Source organism: Nomascus leucogenys, chromosome 4, assembly GCF_006542625.1.
Source record: "Nomascus leucogenys isolate Asia chromosome 4, Asia_NLE_v1, whole genome shotgun sequence".
Taxonomy (NCBI): domain Eukaryota; kingdom Metazoa; phylum Chordata; class Mammalia; order Primates; family Hylobatidae; genus Nomascus; species Nomascus leucogenys.
Genome location: NC_044384.1, coordinates 10,433,383 through 10,453,652, shown reverse-complemented (window position 1 = coordinate 10,453,652; position 20,270 = coordinate 10,433,383). Strand labels below are relative to the sequence as shown.

General features: G+C 37.7%; 1 protein-coding gene and 1 long non-coding RNA gene across 2 annotated transcripts in view; both read left to right on the top strand.

The window, feature by feature from the left end:
* DOK6 (docking protein 6) overlaps positions 1 to 20,270 on the top strand; it is a 433,588-nt gene that overhangs the window by 60,214 nt on the left and 353,104 nt on the right. The gene's annotated exons all lie outside the window — the stretch shown is intronic.
* Positions 3,864 to 6,037, top strand: LOC105739633. Its single transcript, XR_001115577.2, has 2 exons — positions 3,864 to 4,136; positions 5,904 to 6,037. It is a non-coding gene; the product is annotated as an uncharacterized LOC105739633 (long non-coding RNA).

Genomic DNA, 20,270 nt, shown 5'->3' with positions numbered 1-20,270 from the left:
TTTTGTTGTGAGACATCTAAGATCCACACTCTTAGCATTTGGTAAGTATACATTATTATTAACTATAGTTACCATGCTGTACAGGAGATTTCGTGAACTTATTCATCCTGTCTAGCTGAAATTTTGAACCCTTTGACAAACATTATTCCATTCCTCCACCTCTCCCTCCAGCCCTTGGCAACCACCATCCTACGCTGAGAATTTATGAGTTTGATTTTTGTAGATTCCACATATGAGTGAGATCATGCAGCATTTGTCCTTCTGTGCCTGACTTATTTCACTTAACATAACGTTTTCCAGATTCATTCATGATGTCACAAATGTCAGGATTTCCTTCCTTTTTTAAGGCTCGATAATATTCCACTGTACATCTATACTGCATTTTCATTATCCGTTCTTTCATCGATGAACACAAAAATTGATTGTATATCTTGGCTATTGTCAATAATGCTGCAGTGCACATGGGAGTGCAGAGTCATCCCCCAGATAGTGTTTGTATTTCCTCTGAATATATATCTAGAATTGCGATTGCTGGATCTTATGGTAGTTCTAGTCTTAATTTTTTGAGGAACATCCAAACTATTAAACTTACTGTAAAATTCTACATGTTTTTTGTCTTTGAAAAATTTTTCAAAGACAAAAAAGAAAGCTGTATGAGATCATAAGGGAGAATCTCTAACTTATTCAATGATCAGTTAACGATGTGTGTGATATAATCTGAAAAAATCCCAAAGACTTAAGGGAAAATAAAGAAGGAAAAGTAAGAGGGAGGGAAGGTGGGAGGGAGGAAAGAAGGAAGGAAAAAAGAGAGGAAAGAAGGAGAGAAGGCCCCCTCTTCTGTGTCTGTAATGAAATATTCTTTTCTGGTGAATTATCCAAGTTACTTTTATATTGATACTGGGAGAAATAGTAACTTTCTTTCATTTTTTGTTTTCACTTTTCTTTTTTTCTTAAATAAGAAAGAGGAAAGACCATGAAGGCATTCAGCGCCTAGGAAGTAATAAATAAGTAGCAACGTCAAAGAGATCAGAATGATGCATTTTAACCTTAGCAAAATTTTTGTAAGGATCAATTCTGTCTGCATAATATGATACAGGCAAACTATTAGCCACTGCCTTATTTAATAATGTTATAAAGTAAAGAGGAGGATAAGATTAAGAAATGACTGAATAAGTTATGAAAACACACCATATTCTATTATAGCTGCCTAAAGAGAAAAGTTCATATGGCAAACACAGTACTTCCTGGAGTTATTGACAATTCATATATAAGATCATAGACCATTTCTAAATGATAAAGATGAATGGAATAAAAAACAAGTGCTTCCTGTAACACAAATAAAAAATTCAACAGTGAACTAAATAAGAATTTATTTTGAATCAGGAATATGAGGTGATTCATTTTGAATTATTTTGAATCAGGAATATAGTCCTATACTATAGGAAGTATAATATATGAAAATATGAGTGGCTTTAGGTTTATGTGAAACATAGTTTATGTGGTTCATTTCATAGTCATCCAAGGAAATACAACTTACTTTCCTCATCTGTATTTGACTAATTTATATTTGGCTCATAATGTTGCAAAAAATAATAATTTAGCATATGTTTTCTAAAAATCATCTAGATATTATCCAATCATGATTTCTTATCTCTTGTGTAATAAAAAAAAATCGGTGCTTTTTAGAAAACCTATCCTTTTGTGTGCCACCAGATAGTTACTTACTGTTAACATAATTACCTGAGGAGTTTGTGTAAATATGCAGTTTCTTGTATCATTTATTACTATGAAGTATGCATTAGCTGTTAGTCTTGCTATTTATAATTATTATTATTGTTGTGATATCTGTATTAGAAGTGACAGACAACACAGTTGCCAAAGGGACTTGAAGGGATTATGATAGCCCCTGAATTGTATTGTAAATAATAGCATGGAGAGACAGTTTGCAGTTTTGAAAAGCACTATGCCATGCAATAGGCAATGATTTAATTTTGAAGTTATTATATTTTCAAATGAAATGCAAATTCCCCTGTTTCTTACTGTGTTTCTCATTATTAATTCATCATTTATCCTCCTTAGGTGATTATCATGGTTCATGTATCATTCTTTGGCTTATATAATATACATAGCTACATTATATATGGTGACAATTTGATATTTCTCATAATGGAATTATTTTCTTTGTTTATTGTAAAGGAGGTTCCTGTATTTCAGGAAACAAATAATGAATACTTATTTAACCAATAGAAACATGTCACTGAGCAGATTTTGCCATTAAATTCTACCACACTTACAATTTGAAACACTTGGAAGTAGCCCAGTTACCTTAATTTGATCATTACATGTTATATGCCTGTATCAAAATGTCATATATGCCCCATAAATATGTGTAACTATTATGTACCCCTATAAATTAAAAGTAAAATTCAGTTAAGCTTAACGCAATAACACACACTATAAATTCAACTGCCTACTATACACCAGGTCCTCTGTGAGGTAATTGGCAGTGTCTGTACCCTTGAGGAGTGTATGGCTTGGTATATAGATTTCCCACATAGTCTGTCAGTTTATCTGTGCTCTATTTTCTGAGATCTGAGAAGCAGGGATGTGGCTGCATAGAGAAATAGAAGTTGAAAGATCTTAAAAATATTTCATATCTCATATGATACACAATCTCATATGATATACAGTCTCATAAGACATATACAATGTAGGGCAATTTTAGATTTCAAACTTAGATTAGATGTGGTAATAGTCATAGATTTGAAAAATTTATTGTGGCTGCATGCAAGACAGACTAGAGCAGAAAGAATTTAGAATATAAAGACACAAACTTGAATACTATTAGAGAGATACAGCTCTGGATAAAAATTGAGATTTTTAAAAATTAAAGCAAAGGAGGAAACTGTGACACACTTCAGAGTAAGCTGCAGCCGGATTTTCTGACTACTTAGATATTTGGGACAAAGGAGGTGTGCGAGGAATTACTTTGGAAAATGATATCCTCTCTATCTGATAGGTCAGGGGAGAGGATGAAGATGGTGCTACTGAAGGAACTGCGGGTTTGCTTAGGAAGTGAATGACTTTGATATTGCAGATAGTGACTTCAAAGTAACATAAAGAGGAAGAGTGACACGGAATGGCAACCAGCAATTGTGGGGCAAGGGCCCAAGGAGTCAGAACTAGAAATACAGAGTTTTAAATATTTAGTGTGTGCTGAGTACTGATAATTTCATAAAATAAGGAGATTTTACCTTATTTTATTTATTACTAGTAATTATTAGATTTATACAAGTTTAAATAAGAATGCTTTTTATTCTCACTCTCCACTTAAATAATAAACTATATCAAATGCAAGTCATTTTAACTTTGTGTGTTTGCTTTGCAGGATAGGGAAAGGTAATTTAAAAATTCATAGAGATGATAATTACGGTTTTTTTTTTGGTGGTGGGTTTTATTTGAAAACTCGTATAATCTATAACCTTCGCCGGGGATGATCCGCCGCCACTAGGGTGTCGCAGCAGATAGCCCAGGGGAGACTAACGTCATCTACTTGCTCATCATCCGCCGGAAATCACAAACATCATGGTTCCCTGCGTGCTCATCTCGGGCTTGGTGCTGCTAGCCTACTTCCTGCCGGCTGCCTCGCCAGAGCCTGGGCGCTGCCGCCCCGGAGATCCGCTGCTGTGGGGATGCCGTGAACTTCGTGGCCGAGAACACAAGACGGCAGCACACGAGAGGCCAGGACGCCAGGACCCGACAGGCATGGAGCCAGAGGCGGGTAGAGCGTGGCAGAGGCGCCCTCACTGTCTCCCGTGCCACTGGCTCCTGCAGCTGCCCCTTTAAGGACTGTTTGTGCCGACCCTCCCCAGGAAGTGACGGCATCTGCTTCTGGGTCGCTCGGGTGCTCTTCAGCCTGGGCTGCAACCTTATCTCATCGTGGCCTACTTGAACCGAGTGTCCGATCTCCCCTACCCGCTGGGTATCCAGCCTTAGCGCGCACCGACTACAACTTCAACTTTCCACCCATCTCCAGGGGAAATTGATTTTGAAAAAACAGGCTGCTGCCACCACAGCATTATGATCCTTTCCCACTGCTGACCAGTCTGTATTTTGTGAACTTCACAAGAGGAATGGTGTGTGCCCGTTCCTTGGCGTGTGTAGGTCTGGCCCCAGTCCAGGGGTCAGCAGGAGGGAAAACGGTTCAAGCAGGCTCTGAGGTGCTAGTCTTCCAGAAAGCAAGGACTGCCCTTCATTCACCCTTGCTGACCTCCCAGCTTTTCTCAGGCCCAGCCCCACGTGACTCTGGAAGCTGGGAGCTTCTGAGCTATCTTTGTTCATCTCATAGCCAAACAGGAGACCCCTTTGCAGAACTTGCACATAGGGAGGCTGGAGCCAGGAAACCCTCTCCTTCTCTGGCCTGGCCCTGCTGGAGTGAGTGGGAACGAAACACCTTCAGTGCGGGTGGCCCCCAGGCGCACCTGTTTAGAGCTGCGGATGCCCTGGCCCTCCTTCAGTCATTTCTTCTAGGTCTTGTTGGTCCAGCACTGCCCATCCCACCCCATGAGACTCACTCATTGCGGATCCCACCCCACCCTGCCCCTTTCTTCCCCACCCTGCCCCTTTCTTCCCCACCCTGCCCCTTTCTTCCCCACCCTGCCCCTTTCTTCCCCACCCTGCCCCTTTCTTCCCCACCCTGCCCCTTTCCTTCCCACCATGCCCCTTTCTTCCCCACCCTGCCCCTTCCCCACCCTGCCCCTTTCCTTCCCACCATGCCCCTTTCTTCCCCACCCTGCCCCTTTCTTCCCCACCCTGCCCCTTTCTTCCCCACCCTGCCCCTTTCTTCCCCACCCTGCCCCTTTCTTCCCCACCCTGCCCCTTTCCTTCCCACCATGCCCCTTTCTTCCCCATCCTGCCCCTTTCTTCCCCACCCTGCCCCTTTCTTCCCCACCCTGCCCCTTTCTTTCCCAGCCTGGAGACTCTCTGCTTAGTATCCAGGACTGTGAGAGAAAGCAATAACATGGGGCGTGAATGGTGGGGTGGGGGGAATACATACATATGTATATATAGCTTTCTCCAGAAAGTTGTGTGGAAAAGATGCTGGTAAACGAGCAGAGAACAAAGCGTAAGAAATTTTCATTCGCTCAACATGTGGTCTTTGACTTTGACTTAGGTGCTGGGGATAACGCAGTCAGGTCCTGTTAAAGTTTTCATTTTAGAGGAGGGGGCTCGGAGTAAATACTTAACAGTAAACAAAAAATAGATGAAGATAAATGCTGTAGAAGGATTTTTTAAAGTGTGATGCAGCCGGGCTCGGTGGCTTGGCGGATCACCTGAGGTCGGGAGTTTGAGACCAGCCTGACCAACATAGAGAAACCCTGACTCTACTAAAAATACAAAATTAGCCAGGCGTGGTGGCACATGCCTGTAATCCCAGCTACTTGGGAAGCTGGAGGCAGGAGAATCGCTTGAACCTGGGAGGCAGAGGTTGCGGTGAACTGAGATCGCGCCATTGCACTCCAGCCTGGGCAACAAAAGCAAAACTCCCATCTCAAAAAAAAAATAAATAAAAGGGTGATTTCAGAGATGAAGGGCAGCAAGGAGGCCGCCTGCTGGCTCCAGGCGAGAGGCCACCGGTGGATCAGGGAAGTGCCTTTCGGAGGTTAGGGAAACGCTTGGTGCACCTGAGGAACAAAAATGAGGTGAATATGGTGGTAGAATTGAATAACATGTTTGGAAAGGTCAGTGGGAGACTTAACTGAGTAGGGCGTTGTAAGCCGTGGCACGCTGCTTGGATTTTACCTGCAGTTCTCTGAGAAGACACTGGAAAGTTTTAAGCAGGGATTTGTCCTTCTCTGATTTATGAGGGTTTTTTGTTTGTTTGTTTGTTTGTTTGTTTTTAGAGAACACTGGCTGCTGTGTTACAACTGGGTGGGGGGTTGCAGGGAGAAGAGAGAAAAGGATCAGGGAGACCATTTAAGATGCTCTGGTGATATTACAGCTGAAAGAGACGTCTAATCAATAAATATCGAATGAGCGAGTGAGTGCATTGCCATTTGCTTCAGGAAAACTGTCACTTGCTCTGTTCAAATAGAGAATTGTTCTCGGTTGAGCCTGAAATATAGAGAAACTTTCAAATCACCTGATACAATTTGCCTCTACTCTCAATGATGAATTCTGTTTTGCCCTATTTTTTATTTCAAGTTTCAAGCAATCTGGTTTCTTATCCCCTAGCACAGTTACTTACTTTACAGTGTTGGCTATGGAATAATTATAAGTAGTAGCATTACTGTTCTAGTTTACATTTATTTCCTCAGCACGGATTGTGGTCAGGGCTTTACATGCATTATCTCTTATGATTTTCCCCAGCAACTCTTTAGTTAGGTAACATAAATATTCCCATTTTACTTAATGAGAAAACTGAGACATAACCTCACCTAGGAAATAGTTCCTTTGATTCTTATTTATAAAAAGCCAGAAAACTACTTAAAATACCTGTTTCAGTTGAGGCTAAAGAGATATAATAGAAACAGGTGGGCCTACTAATGTATTTCAGGCCGGATTCTGAATGTGAGCGCCCGGGCAAGGTAAGGTTTCTGAGCATACGATGAGGTTCCCTTCTTCCTTGCACTGTACCACTCTCCTGAGTGTCTTTGTAATGAGAATACCCCCAGGGACCTGCAGACCTTAGAAGAAAAGGTGGCACATCATATTCTTGCCTTAGGGTCTCAGATTTCTGTGCTAAGGCCACTACCTGGGCTCTCCTAGATTGCATGTGCCCTGGAATTGTTATCTGTTCATTGTCGCAATAAACAAAAGGTGGCTTCCTCCTCCTGCCAGGTCTCCCCTAGTGCTCACTGATGCCCACAGGAAAGGAAGTTCTCCAACTATTTCTAGAATCTTTTTCTTTGCCTTTTTTCCCAATCCCTCATCAGGAGGATTGAAAACACACACACACACACACACACATATACACATACATGTACGGGTAGACACACACACACGGGATCTCATTATTTCTTTAAAGAAACACTTATTTTTCTTTTCATTTGACCTCAGTCACAAACTCTGGTCTAGAGGCAGACAAGGTATTCAATTCAAAAACTTCTTTATAAGAAACAAAGAATTTCAAACGTAGGTCATTCGTATCATGTTGTTGTATGTTTCGTTCTTATCCATGTTGAAAAATCTCATACTATTTGAAACCTCTTCAAAGACAATTGCTGGCATTTGCTTCCCTTGTTTCATAGCAGTGCTAATATGTAAGTTAGCGAGAAAAACATATTTTATGTTTAGCTCATATGATAAAATACAGATGTTACAAGTATCAACTTGGTTGGGAAAAAAATTAATATTTTTTTTACTTTATGTAACTGATATAACCCTGCTTTCCAAAGATGAGAGAGAAGTTCATACTTGCTGTTTCATTATAAATAGGCTTACCAAGTAAAATATAGGAATACTGTTAAATTTGAATGTCAGGTAAACAATGAGTAATTTTTGAAAATATGTCCAATGAATAATTTTTGAAAATATTGAAAAATACAAATAAAAGTTATTTGTATTTTTATTTGTTAAATATGGCAACCCTAATTTTTCAACAATTTTAAGTGAAAACTTAAATATCAAAAAGATGTTAAAAGGCCCCATCAACTTATATAATCACAATGGTGACATCACGTTCCCTCATATTCCCCCAGTAGCTAGAGTGGTTCCTGTCGTGGTTGAGGCTTAGTGGTCCCTGTTTACTCAGACTCACCTGATTTCTTTCAGCCATTGAAGATCGCTACATATCAGCTGTATTTTTTATCTGGAGTCTGTCAGTCTATGCTCTGGGGACAACTAGACCCTCACCATAGTGGCTCGCTGGCAGACCAGTCCCATGTCCTTCTAGGTCATATGCAGGGATTTTTGAATCCCTTCCATGTCACAATGTTGCTGAAGGAAAGAGACTCTAAACCACTATTTCATGTTCTTTCTCAACCAAATAATCTATGTAATGATTTTAAATGGCTTTGACCCCGTGTCTTGCTGTGGAATCCACTGTCTCCTACGATTACAAATAGAAGCAGGATACGTTCCTTCTGTGCTGTCCCTCTTGCTTTTAGCTTCCCATCCACCCTGTCTGGGTTTTTCTATCGCAGCCCTACTGGAAGTGCACACGTTTCCCCCATGCACCCAGGCTTTTAAGACTCAGTGAAAATTCAAGAAAAGTCAGCTTTCAGACTCAATCACACGTTTATTTCCTTCTGTGGAAGCCAAAAGTCATGGAAAGAAGCTTCATTAAAATAGAATTTTTAGGAAATGAAAATATGTTGCAAAATAGTTTTAAATCCCTCATATGTTAATAGAGATTTTATTATATGTGTCCTTGGTGAGGGGGAGCCTCCTTTCCTTCTTTCCTCCCTCTCCCCTCCTCTCACACACCCTCTCTCTGGTGTTTGCTCTGTCTTCTTTCCTCTCCTTTCTCCTCCCTTCTTCTCCATCTCCCTTCCATTCTTCCTTTCTCTCTTTCATTTTCCTTTTTTACTTTCTTTCTTGAAATCATGTATGAACAATTATAAAAGCAACATGGCCCCCTAAATATTGGAGAATCAGAAAAGCTTTGAAAGATTGAATGACTCTGATGCTGAATTTTTCAGTTATAAGGCAAACTCTCGCCTCATTTATTCTAATATCAATAAGAATTGTTCATTTTAGACTCATCAGAAAATATGTGCTTAGATCTTTAAAATAAAAATTTTACCTATAAGCAATTTGCATTTGACTTTTGATATGGTTTGTACATGGTTTAATGTATTCCAAAGGCCCATTCATTGGAAAATGTGTTGAAACTTCTTATAATGCCATTTTTCGATTTTGAACCATTTTTCGATTTTGAACCAACTTACATAGCACTCCTTGGGGAATTGCCAGTGCCTTCTTTGGCAAGAAAATCTTTGGCCATAGGATAACTAAAATAGTTCAAAAGCTTTCCCAGTGCAAAATTTAACAATCAGTGTATTCAGAGCTAGAATAATTCTTTTCAAAACAGAAATGAATTCAGTTTTGTAATTCTTGTTAACAAATGGATATAACCCCTTTAGAAATCCTACAGCCTGTGATTTTAATTATCTATAGCAAAAACTTGCACTAAATTAAACAATGTAACAGAATGTAATGTTTTAACAACAATGTATGCATTCTACATACTTAAAAATGATTCATATTAAAAATTTATGTTCTTATATCACAAAAATATAAAACCTGAACCAAATAATTATTTCACTTCCAAGTTCCAGAAGGGTACATTTTGCATAGACTTTAACATATCAAGAAAAAAACTCACTAAATCACTCCTGAAGGGATGATGTAGCTAATAAATACCAGTTATATATTTTAGGAATTTAATCAACTTTAGCACAACAGAATAAGCATTCGTATAACATATTCCACCATATTGGAAAAAAGAAAATGTGGTTAGGTAGAGGAGAATGTGGGAATCTTACTTTCACAGAGTAAAGTTGGAAAAACAAAAGTATTGATCTTATCAGGAATAAGTAGTTTCCAAGGGCATGCAGTAACACTGAGCATTAGGATTAGACCCAGTGGAAATGCACTAATATTAATTACAAATTCCCACTTAGTGTTTAGAAATGTTCCCCTAATGAGACTGCAAAAAATCAAATAATTTGACATTAGAAGTATGAAACAAAGAAAAAATAGGAAAGCATTATCACAGAATTGGCAAATAGTTTAACTTTTGCAGAGAGAAATTCAGCATTTTCTGTGCTGCCAAACATTGCTGACCATACTTTCCTATGTGAATCCTCATTTAGATGGCCCTGCCTTTACCTCGAATTGTGTTCCTGGAAATAAGAAAGCTCTATTTTTACTACCATCATCCCAAGCTATGTATCTTGAAAATTTCATTGTTCACTTTATATCTTGTTCATAGATATCTTGAAAAGTCATTGTTCACTTTAGATATTATCAGCTTTTCTAGTAAATATGCAACAACTATTCCTACTTGCTTTCACTAGAAAAAAAAATTTCATTCTATTAGACACAAGTTAACTTTCCAGTTTTACTGAACACACATTAAACAATGTGAGCCACTTATCATAGCTATCTAATGTTTATTTTTTATTCTTTTATTGTTTTAACTTTTATTTTAGATTTAAGGGGTACATGTGTAAGTTTGTTACCTGGGTATACTGTGTGATGCTGAAGTTTGGAGTATCGTTGGTCCCGTCACCCAGGCAGTAAGCATAGTACCCAATCATTTTTCAACCCTTGCCGCTCTCCTTCCCACCCCTCTTACCTCCAGTAGTCCCCAGTGTCTACTGTTGCCATCTTTACATACATGAGGCCTGGGGGTGGTGGAGGTTCCACTTACTTCCAAGTAAGAACATGGGGTATTTGGTTTTCTGTTTCTGCATTAATTCACTTGCTGCCCAACATTTTAAATGCAAGTCTTCACAGGCAGTTTTTTTGTGAGTTTATCATATATTATTTTTCCCTAGGATATAAGAATGGGTTTTGTTTTCTGGAAATATGGATATATGTGAATTTTTTCTACCTGAAGAATATACATAAGAGTGAAACATTTTCTAGGTATTCCTAAACTCTTTGTCTAATATTGAATGTAAGTACCTGAGAACTCAGGAATTTTGTTTCTGTTTTCTCAAGAGCAGAAGAGAAATCAGAGGAATTCTTGAAAGGCAGGCGTAATCGTCACTTCGTCAGTCAGAGTTCCCGGAGGAAATCGATGGCACTCTCAGAAGGAAGGATTAGAGAAGCCTTATTCTGGACAAGGCAGTTAATAGACAGGTTAGGGAAACCAAAAAGAAGAGAAAGCAGGCGGTGGCCTCTGCCACCCCCAGGCCCACAGGAGGAGAGAAGGGATTGGTGACCCTCATTGGAGTTGACCTTGAGAAAGGGGCCACCCATCAGGAATTGGGCTTCAGGAGAAGAGGTAGCAGGAAGCAGGAAGCAGGTAGCAGGGCCGACTGCGGCCGGCAGAGAGGGAGTGAGAGAACAAGCAGTGCTCCTCCTTGCTTCCTCCCATCTCTTGCTGGATCTTTCCTTTGTCAGAACCCCATTGGAAGCATGGAACATTCTCATGCAATCCATGAAGACCAGCCTTCAGGACAGCAGGACAGAGAACAACGAGACTGAAGGAATCTAAAAGGGTCAGTGGAACTTATAGTTTCCATGGTTAGGTACACAGGAAAAGGTTACTTGGATTAGTCAGGTGATACATGCTTTACCTGAAGTCTTAATTCTGTGAGTGCTGTGCACAACCCCATCACTGAATTTATTTATAAAACAGGCTACTTGTAGCATAAAAATAGTATTACTTTTAAAGATAGATTTGGTATATGGATGACTATGTATTGTTGTGTGCTTTATATGACAATCCCATGGTGACAATGCTGTTTGAAATATGTATTTGAAGTTTGAAATAAACTTTAGAACAACATTTATCTTTTGGGGGATCCTATCAGCCTACAAGTGTGGAAGCAGGTTTCGAGATCCATTCTAAGCCCAAAGCATCAGTTCCACAGATTGTTGAGACGAGTTTGTCCCATTGGAGGCTACAGTGGTAGGTAGTAGGGTGTACCTGGGAGCAAGTGGTCCTTGACTTTCATCAAGATCAAAAAGTGTATGTTTTATATTTTTGATCAAATAAAGCTATGTCTCTAATTGTATTTCTTTGTTTGCCATAGCAATGGAAAGCTTGAAGCAAGAGGTAGTCTAACTGTACCATTCATTTTTTTTAGCAGCTATGACTTGAGCTTCTATACCCCCAAAAATATGAAGTCCTGAAGATGCAAATAAACAGTATTTATTCCTCCATTTCTCTAAAACATTATTCATTTTATATTTGAATAGAAGCTAATGTATATTTAGTACAGGCTACTCTATGCATGTTTTAAAATTCAAAGATGACCCAATTCTTGTTTTTGGTTAGGTATACTGTGACTGTATAGAAATGTCAAAGAAAAATTTTTGAACATTGATAACTTTTAAAGTGATTTCCTCCATGATCAATATTCATTTATCAGTTCAACAGCCAAGAAGATAACCTTACATATTAGCATGAATTTGACTTAAAATGAGGTTTTCTTATCTGTTAACTTCCTTCTACATTTGGTTTATTTAAACCTAACTGTGAAAAGAACACTACTGTAGTATTTGAGCCTTTAGCTTTGATCTCATTTAGGCCGAATCTGTCACAAAATTTTTCAGTGGTGAATGAAATTTAAAAAGGTATTATCATTAACAAATGGTAAGGAAAACTTATATTGTCTTTCTTTTAAGCTACAGAAAATTACACTAATATTACTGTAAATTGAGTGTTCAAGTATTAATGTTCATTGCATTGATAAATTAATCTATACTTCAGAAAATACTTGAATATGTGTGTGTTTATTCTATACTCCCATTAGCTCAGTGTGGTGGAAGAGAAAAGAGGATTTCTGAATCATGCTCTTTTGGGCACTAGACTTAGTATTTTGTGCATAGTTTAAAAATCAGATTAGCAGTCTTATTTTAGCATAGGGCATTTGCTTGTTAAATTATATCAGCCATCATTTATTCTAAGGAATTTTCTTGCACGTTGAACATAAATCCATGTTTTAGGGCTTGAATTTCTAACCTGACACCTATCTGATTTGGTTCTTCCTCCCCTCCCCTTCCTTCTCCTCCCTCTTCTCCTTTGTTTTCTTTAAATCACTATTAGAAAGTAGTCACTTTAAACTTACTGTTTTATTTCCTATTCTAAAAAAAATGGGAAAAAAATAATTAACGCTCTAGTTCCCTAACTACAACTTCCTCAGTCAATTTGATCATTTTCTTTGAGAACAAATTCAATATATGCCATTGTAAGATTAGTGTTGTTTTCTGATTCTGATAATACACATTTATTTCATGATTTTTTATTGGAATAATTTTAATTTACAGAAAATTCACAAAGATTGTACAGAGAGTTTACTATTTATCCAGTATCCTCTAAAGTTAACATCTTCCATCACCATGATACATTTATTAAAACTAAGAAACCAATATTGGTACATTACTATTAACTAAACCCCACAATTTATTTGGATATCATGGGCTTTGCCACTGATGTTTTTTTCTCTGTACCAGGATCCAATTTATGATACAAAATTGCACTTAATAGTTCTTAAATTTAGTACAGGTTTTCAGTTATAGAAAAAAGACTACCGGATTATAGTATAGATTTCAATTAAGATAAATTAAGACATAAATTAAGACATTTTCAGTATACATCCAATTTAGATATTTTGTCAGTTTCATTTTTGCTAAACTGTTTCTTGAGTGCTCACCACACTGAAGGATGCTTGCATTGGGAGGTAAGGAAGCATGTAATTAAGAGATAAATGCATGTTGCCTGTTCTCGGGAACCAGTGGTTATTATAAACTAAAATAGAATAAACCAGGAAATAGGGTATTTGCCAGAGGGAGGAGAGGAATGGAGATATTAAGTTTGTAGTAAACAAGTTTAGTCCTGAAGGATTCCAGTGAAAAGTTAAAAATATGAGAATAAAAATCAAGGAAGAGTTCTTAGGTGACTCAGAGACTCTTAGGTGATACAGTAACATGAGTTGGTATACAAGCTAGCAACATGTGATACATTTCACAGTATGGGCTAGAGTGAGGGAAGAATGTGATTCCCATACCTAGCCCTCAGTATAAAAGGGATGTTGAGTCAGTTAATATATGAGATGAAATGTAGAAGCATGTTTTGCAGGGTTCTGGGATTACAGGAATACAACCTTTTCCTCAGCTTTTACTTTGCTGCAGATGCGTTTTCGGTAATATGGTCATAATAATACACTTTTATAGAATTAATTCTGAGCTCTTGGAAGGAACCAATTCATTAATAGAAGTTAATATTATGTAACTTAAAATATTCTTCTCCAAGTAATCATTAACTTTGGCAAATTTTCACACAAGAAAAGAAATACTCCTTATCACCTGTGGTATCAGTTGGAATGGAATTATAATTTCTTACTATGAGCAGAAAAAAGGTATTTAACACTCTTAAGTTGAGATATAAAAATAATTGAGCAAATTGCTTAGAATTTCATGAAGGGCTTTGAATGAAGGATGCCACTAATATGATTAAACATTTCTTTTGCATCTGTTTAGTCTCTTGTGAGTGTGTGGTAGGGACGATTTTAATTTAATTATCAGAGGCATTGATACATTTAGACACAAATCAAGAGGGAACAAGACAATTTCAAAACTTATTAGTAAATTGGGACACTCAAAACTCATTTATCTCTCCAGCATCTAAACTAATGAGGTGTTACAGTCTATTTGTTGACATATTAATAAAACTGAATGCCTTTTTATTAATCAAATACGCACTCCTTGAAATGGTAAAATAAATACAAGTTAGTAGCAGGATAACTCAAAATAAGTTTAAGATGAATGATGAATTTTAGTTTTTAAAAAATATCTTATGGACTCTGTATCATTTTAAATATCCTTATTGGTATATAATTTAAAAGATTAAAGCTAATAAATGATACATGTGGGAAACTGTTTCTTTTTATTTCCCAAATGTCATCTAACTTTTGAGATGAAAAGTTTACCACTCATTTTGATAGGTTAAAATGAGTGTCAAAGATATGAATCTTGACTATAATATTGACAAGAACCAAACAGATTTTTTATTTGCTAGTTACATATCTGTGAGTAAATTAATCTATAGAAATGAGGTGTCTAATGTATCTAAAATATTTCTAAAATATTTTAAGATCTTTTAAAATATTTCTGTAGTCTCTTCTGTAATTAATATTCTCTGAATTTACATAAAACTACCTACCCCTAGTGACGCATCTAATCTCTTTGAATTAAGATCTATTTGTCAGTTGAACAAAATGATATTGCATAATCCCTCTGCATTCTGCTATTCGAAGGCATCTTGGTGTAGTGAGAAATGTCTTACACATGTGGGGAAGGAGATATGGAGATATGACTTTGATATGACTGAGGTCACAATACAGTGTGACGATTTTAAAATAGGCACAGAATTATAGGCTGAGGGACAACAATAATCCACGTATGTGATATTGGTTAGGGCAGGTTTTACTTTTCAGGCAATGGAGATTGGTGGATGTCCCAAGTCAGGGAACTGTACATGAGAAAGGCTCTGGAGGACCCTGTGAAGAACTCACACATGGTCCTGAGATGACTGGATGGCCGGGGAAGCCCAATACATCTACCTCCAAAGTGAGAAGTGAAGGAAAGAGATGTTGGCCCTTCTCCCACATTCTCTTTAAAGTCAGCGCCAGAGGAGTAAAGCTTTGGTAGAGGATTGGGGGACCCATCCAAAACCAGCACACACATTCTGCCATCAGGCACTTGGAAGAGAAGGACAGAAATGGCCAGGCCTTTTCTCGTTCACATCCCTTGACGTTCATATCTGAGGGTGGAGAGGAGCTGAGATATCAGTCACATGTGTGATGGGGATTTTATTTTATTTTTTATTATTATACTTTGTTCTAGGGTACATGTGCACAACGTGCAGGTTTGTTACATATGTATACATGTGCCATGTTGGTGTGCTGCACCCATTAACTCGTCATTTACATTAGGTATATCTCCTAATGCTATCTCTCCCCCCTCCCCCCACCCCACAACAGGCCCCTGTGTGTGATGTTCCCCTTCCTGCGTCCAAGTGTTCTCATTGTTCAATTCCCACCTATGAATGAGAACATGCGTTGTTTGGTTTTTTGTCCTTGCGATAGTTTGCTGTGAATGATGGTTTCCAGCTTCATCCATGTCCCTACAAAGGACATGAACTCATCCTTTTTTATGGCTGCATAGTATTCCATGGTGTATATGTGCCACATTTTCTTAATCCAGTCCATCATTGGTGGACATTTGGGTTGGTTCCAAGTCTTTGCTATTGTGAATAGTGCCACAGTAAACATACGTGTGCATGTGTCTTTATAGCAGCATGATTTATAATCCTTTGGGTATATACCCAGCAATGGGATGGCTGGGTCAAATGGCATTTCTAGATCTAGATCCTTGAGGAATCGCCACACTGTCTTCCACAGTGGTTGAACTAGTTTACAGTCCCACCAACAGTGTAAAAGTGTTCCTATTTCTCCACATCCTCTCCAGCACCTGTTGTTTCCTGACTTTTTAATGATGGCCATTCTAACTGGTGTGAGATGGTATCTCATTGTGGTTTTGATTCGCATTTCTCTGATGGCCAGTGATGCTGAGCATTTTTTCATGTGTCTGTTGGCTGCATAAATGTCTTCTTTTGAGAAGTGTCTGTTCATATCCTTCACCCACTTTGTGATGGGGTTGTTTGTTTTATTCTTGTAAGTTTGTTTGTGTTCATTATACATTCTGGATATTAGCCCTTTGTCACATGAGTAGATTGCAAAGATTTTCTCCCATTCTGTAGGTTGCCCGTTCACTCTGATGGTAGTTTCTTTTGCTTTGCAGAAGCTCTTTAGTTTAATTAGATCCCATTTGTCAATTTTGGCTTTTGTTGCCATTGCTTTTGGTGTTTTAGACATGAAGTCCTTGCCCATGCCTATGTCCTGAATGGTATTGCACGTGCAGTGATGGGGATTTTAAACTGGGCTTGGCACGAGTCTTCCAAATGGAAAATTATCAGAAAACTAGAGAGGGGTTCATCCAAGTGTTATAAATAGAACGAGACTGACAATTTTCTTACAGCACATTTTGGGGAAAGAAGTGAAGAAAAATTAACTTCATGTATGTTTGTATCCCATGGAATTTAGAACATTAAGTGCCCTCATGACATATATGCTGGAGAAACAATTCTGTTCTAGGCTGAAGCTGCCCATTTAAAGTGAGAATATATAGTAAAATTGGAAATGACAAAACAAATTAATATTTCATAGCAGCATAAATATGATCCATTTTAGAAGTTTTAGTTTGTGTATCTTATGTATATCTCTGCTATGCCTCCTTTTGTATATCTCTGCTAGCTAGGAGCTTCTGTTATAAAAATTATTCTACAAAATAAGAAACTATATGAAAAAGGATGAAATAAAAAACGTGATATAAGAAATATGAGTTCTGTAATTTAAAAGAACCTCTACAGTAATTTACTAAATGCTGTTCTTTTAAAAATTATTTATTATTCTTTTTATTTTTTTAACTTTTAAGTTCAAGGGTACAAATGCAGGTTTGCTACATAGGTAAACTCGTGTCACGGGGGTTTGCGATACACAGATTATTTCATCACCCAGGTATTAAGCCTAGTAGCCATTAGGTATGTTTTCTGATACTCTCCCTCCTCCCGCCTTCCACCCTCCGACAGGCCCCAGTGTGTATTGTTCTTTGTGTGTTCATGCGTTCTCATCATTTAGCTCCTACTTATAAGTGAGAAAATTTACTATTTTGTTTTCTGTTCCTGTGTTAGTTTGCTAAGGATAATGGCCTCCAGCTCCACCCGTGCCCCTGCATGAACCTATATCTGGAAAACCCCCATAGTCTCAGCCCAAAAGCTTCTTAAGCTAATAAACTTCAGCAAAGTCTCCGGATACAAAAAATCACTGTGCAAAAATTACTAGTATTCCTATACACCAACAACAGTCAAGCTGAGAGCCAAATCAGGAATGAACTCTCATTCACAATTGCCATAAAAGGAATCATTGCTGTTCTTTAATGATACAGTGATGTTATTTGATGAAAGAGTTTTGAGGCCCCATCTATCTTAGAAGACTCATTCTCTTTACTCTCTTGAAAGCTGTTTCAGCCTCTTTGGAAGGAATAGGTATCTATCTTTCCATAGCATTGAGACAGACTGTGAAGTACTCACTTGTCTGCCGATTTCCTCTCTAGTCTTTGCTTTTCTTGGCTGCTGCTTTCTTCTGATCCCTTGTAACACTGGAGTCCTTGCAACTCCATTCTGCTTAGTGAACTGCAGGTGCCATTCAAAGCTCAAGAAAGTCTTCCCTCCAGATTGTGATAGTAAGTTTGCAGGATAGACTTGCTTAATTACAACAGTGCCTTAGCAGGCATGCAGGCTTTCCTCATGCTTGCCTAAACAAAATTTAGAAATGAAAAGGGTTAGAGATGCATCAGTCTTTGTGGTTTTTTCATACCGGTTGTGGCATCTCCGCTGTTAATTGCTTTCCTTTAGTGATTAATATAATTTTTCCATCCATTAGTCTATATGCCAAACTGGGTTTGTTCGCTTGATTAACTTAAATATCTACATGTTTTTATTTTTTAAATTAGCAAAGATGTTTAACAGTTTAACAATTAATCCTAGTGTTTTATTTATCTGTTGTGTTAGAAAGCAAGAAGTTGAGGGATCCTGCTCTTAGTGGATATCATTGTGACCCTAATACATATTGAATTATTGTTCACTTAATTTATAAATCCTAAGGCCTGAGCCTTTCCAAAAAATAAATTAAATGTTCAATAGGTCTGTAAAAATCTGAGACTGGCTGAAATGTTATTCTTATAAAGCATTTTGATCAACTGGTTTCTATGTAGTATGTATATGTCTTTAAAAGACTCAATGCTTTCTTTGCTTTAAGTAACTGAGATATTTATTTTATAGAAGGAATCCAAATAAATGTTTCAGCTTCATATGCCTGCATAGAGATACTCAGTTGATTTATTTTTGCTGATGGGAACAAAGCCTAAATTTAGAAGCTATCTTTCTTTTATAACCCTGTCCTAAAATACTTTCAGATGTTTTCGAGTTTTATATTTTGTATTTGTTCAATGAATCAAATAACTAATATGGCAAAATCTAGAAGGGTTTTAAGCTTTGTCTATCATCAAGTAATACTGAACCATTGCTCCTAGAGGAAATACAGAGTTGGGTTCTCAGAGCCTCAGGTCACAACATTTTTACCCACGGATCAATACAGAAACTTGTTTTGATTGTGTTTCTATTGAAAAACATCTCATGTAATACATATTCTTGATTCATTAACATTGAACTCACGGCCAGCAGCACTGTAACTAATGCCTGAGCTAAGCTTATCCAATCATATTTTCTCCTTCAGATGCACCACAGCCTTCTGCTTAGGAGCCCTGGACCGCACTTCAGCACTGTGCTTAGGAGTTATTTAAATGGTGACATTGCCAACAAAAAGGGCAAAAATGTGGAAATCGTGACTAATAAATAGACCTCTGGAAAAGACACTTGTTTATAGTTAGGAGAGCTGGAACAGGAAGGAAGAGTGTCACCTACTGGGCTTGGGCTTCAGCTGGGAAACTTGTGCGTTGGGTGACTCAGATTTCTCCCTTTCTCTTTCCGAGAAAGTGCAGTGAATATTGATTGGGGGGTTACAAGTGCATTGTAATGAGTAGGAGAATTTGCAAATACAGAGTCCACTAATAGTGAGGGTCACTTGTCTCTTCACAGTAGATCGTTTGCACATCCCTTTGGGATTTGGTTTGGGATTTGAGGAATCAACTGTTCAGCAGATGATGCAACAGCAATGCTCCTGGATTCCCAGTGGTTCCATGATGAGCAAGGGCAGCAAGTGAGAGGACATGCTGAAAGCCTTGCCAGAAATTTGTCGTGATTTTAGATCTGTTGGATCTAATTATATATTTTTAGTGCTATTTCATATATATGTATTTTTCTTAGAAATCTATTTTAATGTGCTTTGTGAAGTCTCTTAACAGATCGGAGACTAAAAAAGAAGAAAATATCCTTTACCCCAGACTATTGAAGGCATTGCCTCATTCAGTTGGCCATTTCACTCTGTCCCATGGATGCAGAATAAAGGCAAGAGGGCATAGGATATCCTGCATTTGAATCCCCTAATTGTTCCCTGATCCCAAGTCTGTGTCTGAGAAATGAAGGTTTAATCCTTTTTTGTGCCATTTTGTCCTAAGATTCTTCAGAGGAGTGAAGAAAGTCCTGGTTGACTATTGGCTCATTTGCTTTGTCTATCTTAGGAAGACAGAAATTGGTAATGTTCTAGGAATGAAAAAAATTATCTGGTCAGATTTAAATGACTAGACAAGATGTTCTCTGGCTTCACTGAAAATTTTAAAGTAAAATATACAACATATCTTGCCTTCAACATAGTGAGGATGAGATCCATTAAATTTTTCTCTTTCTTCACCTCCTCTACCACTATAAAGTAAAATAAATTTAATAATATAACCTTTGGAAATATTTTAATGAACAGTCTCCAACTTGCTTTTTTCTTAATCTCTAGAGTGAAATGATGACAAAAATGAAAAGTATATGTGTATGTGTGTGCATATATATATATATATATAAA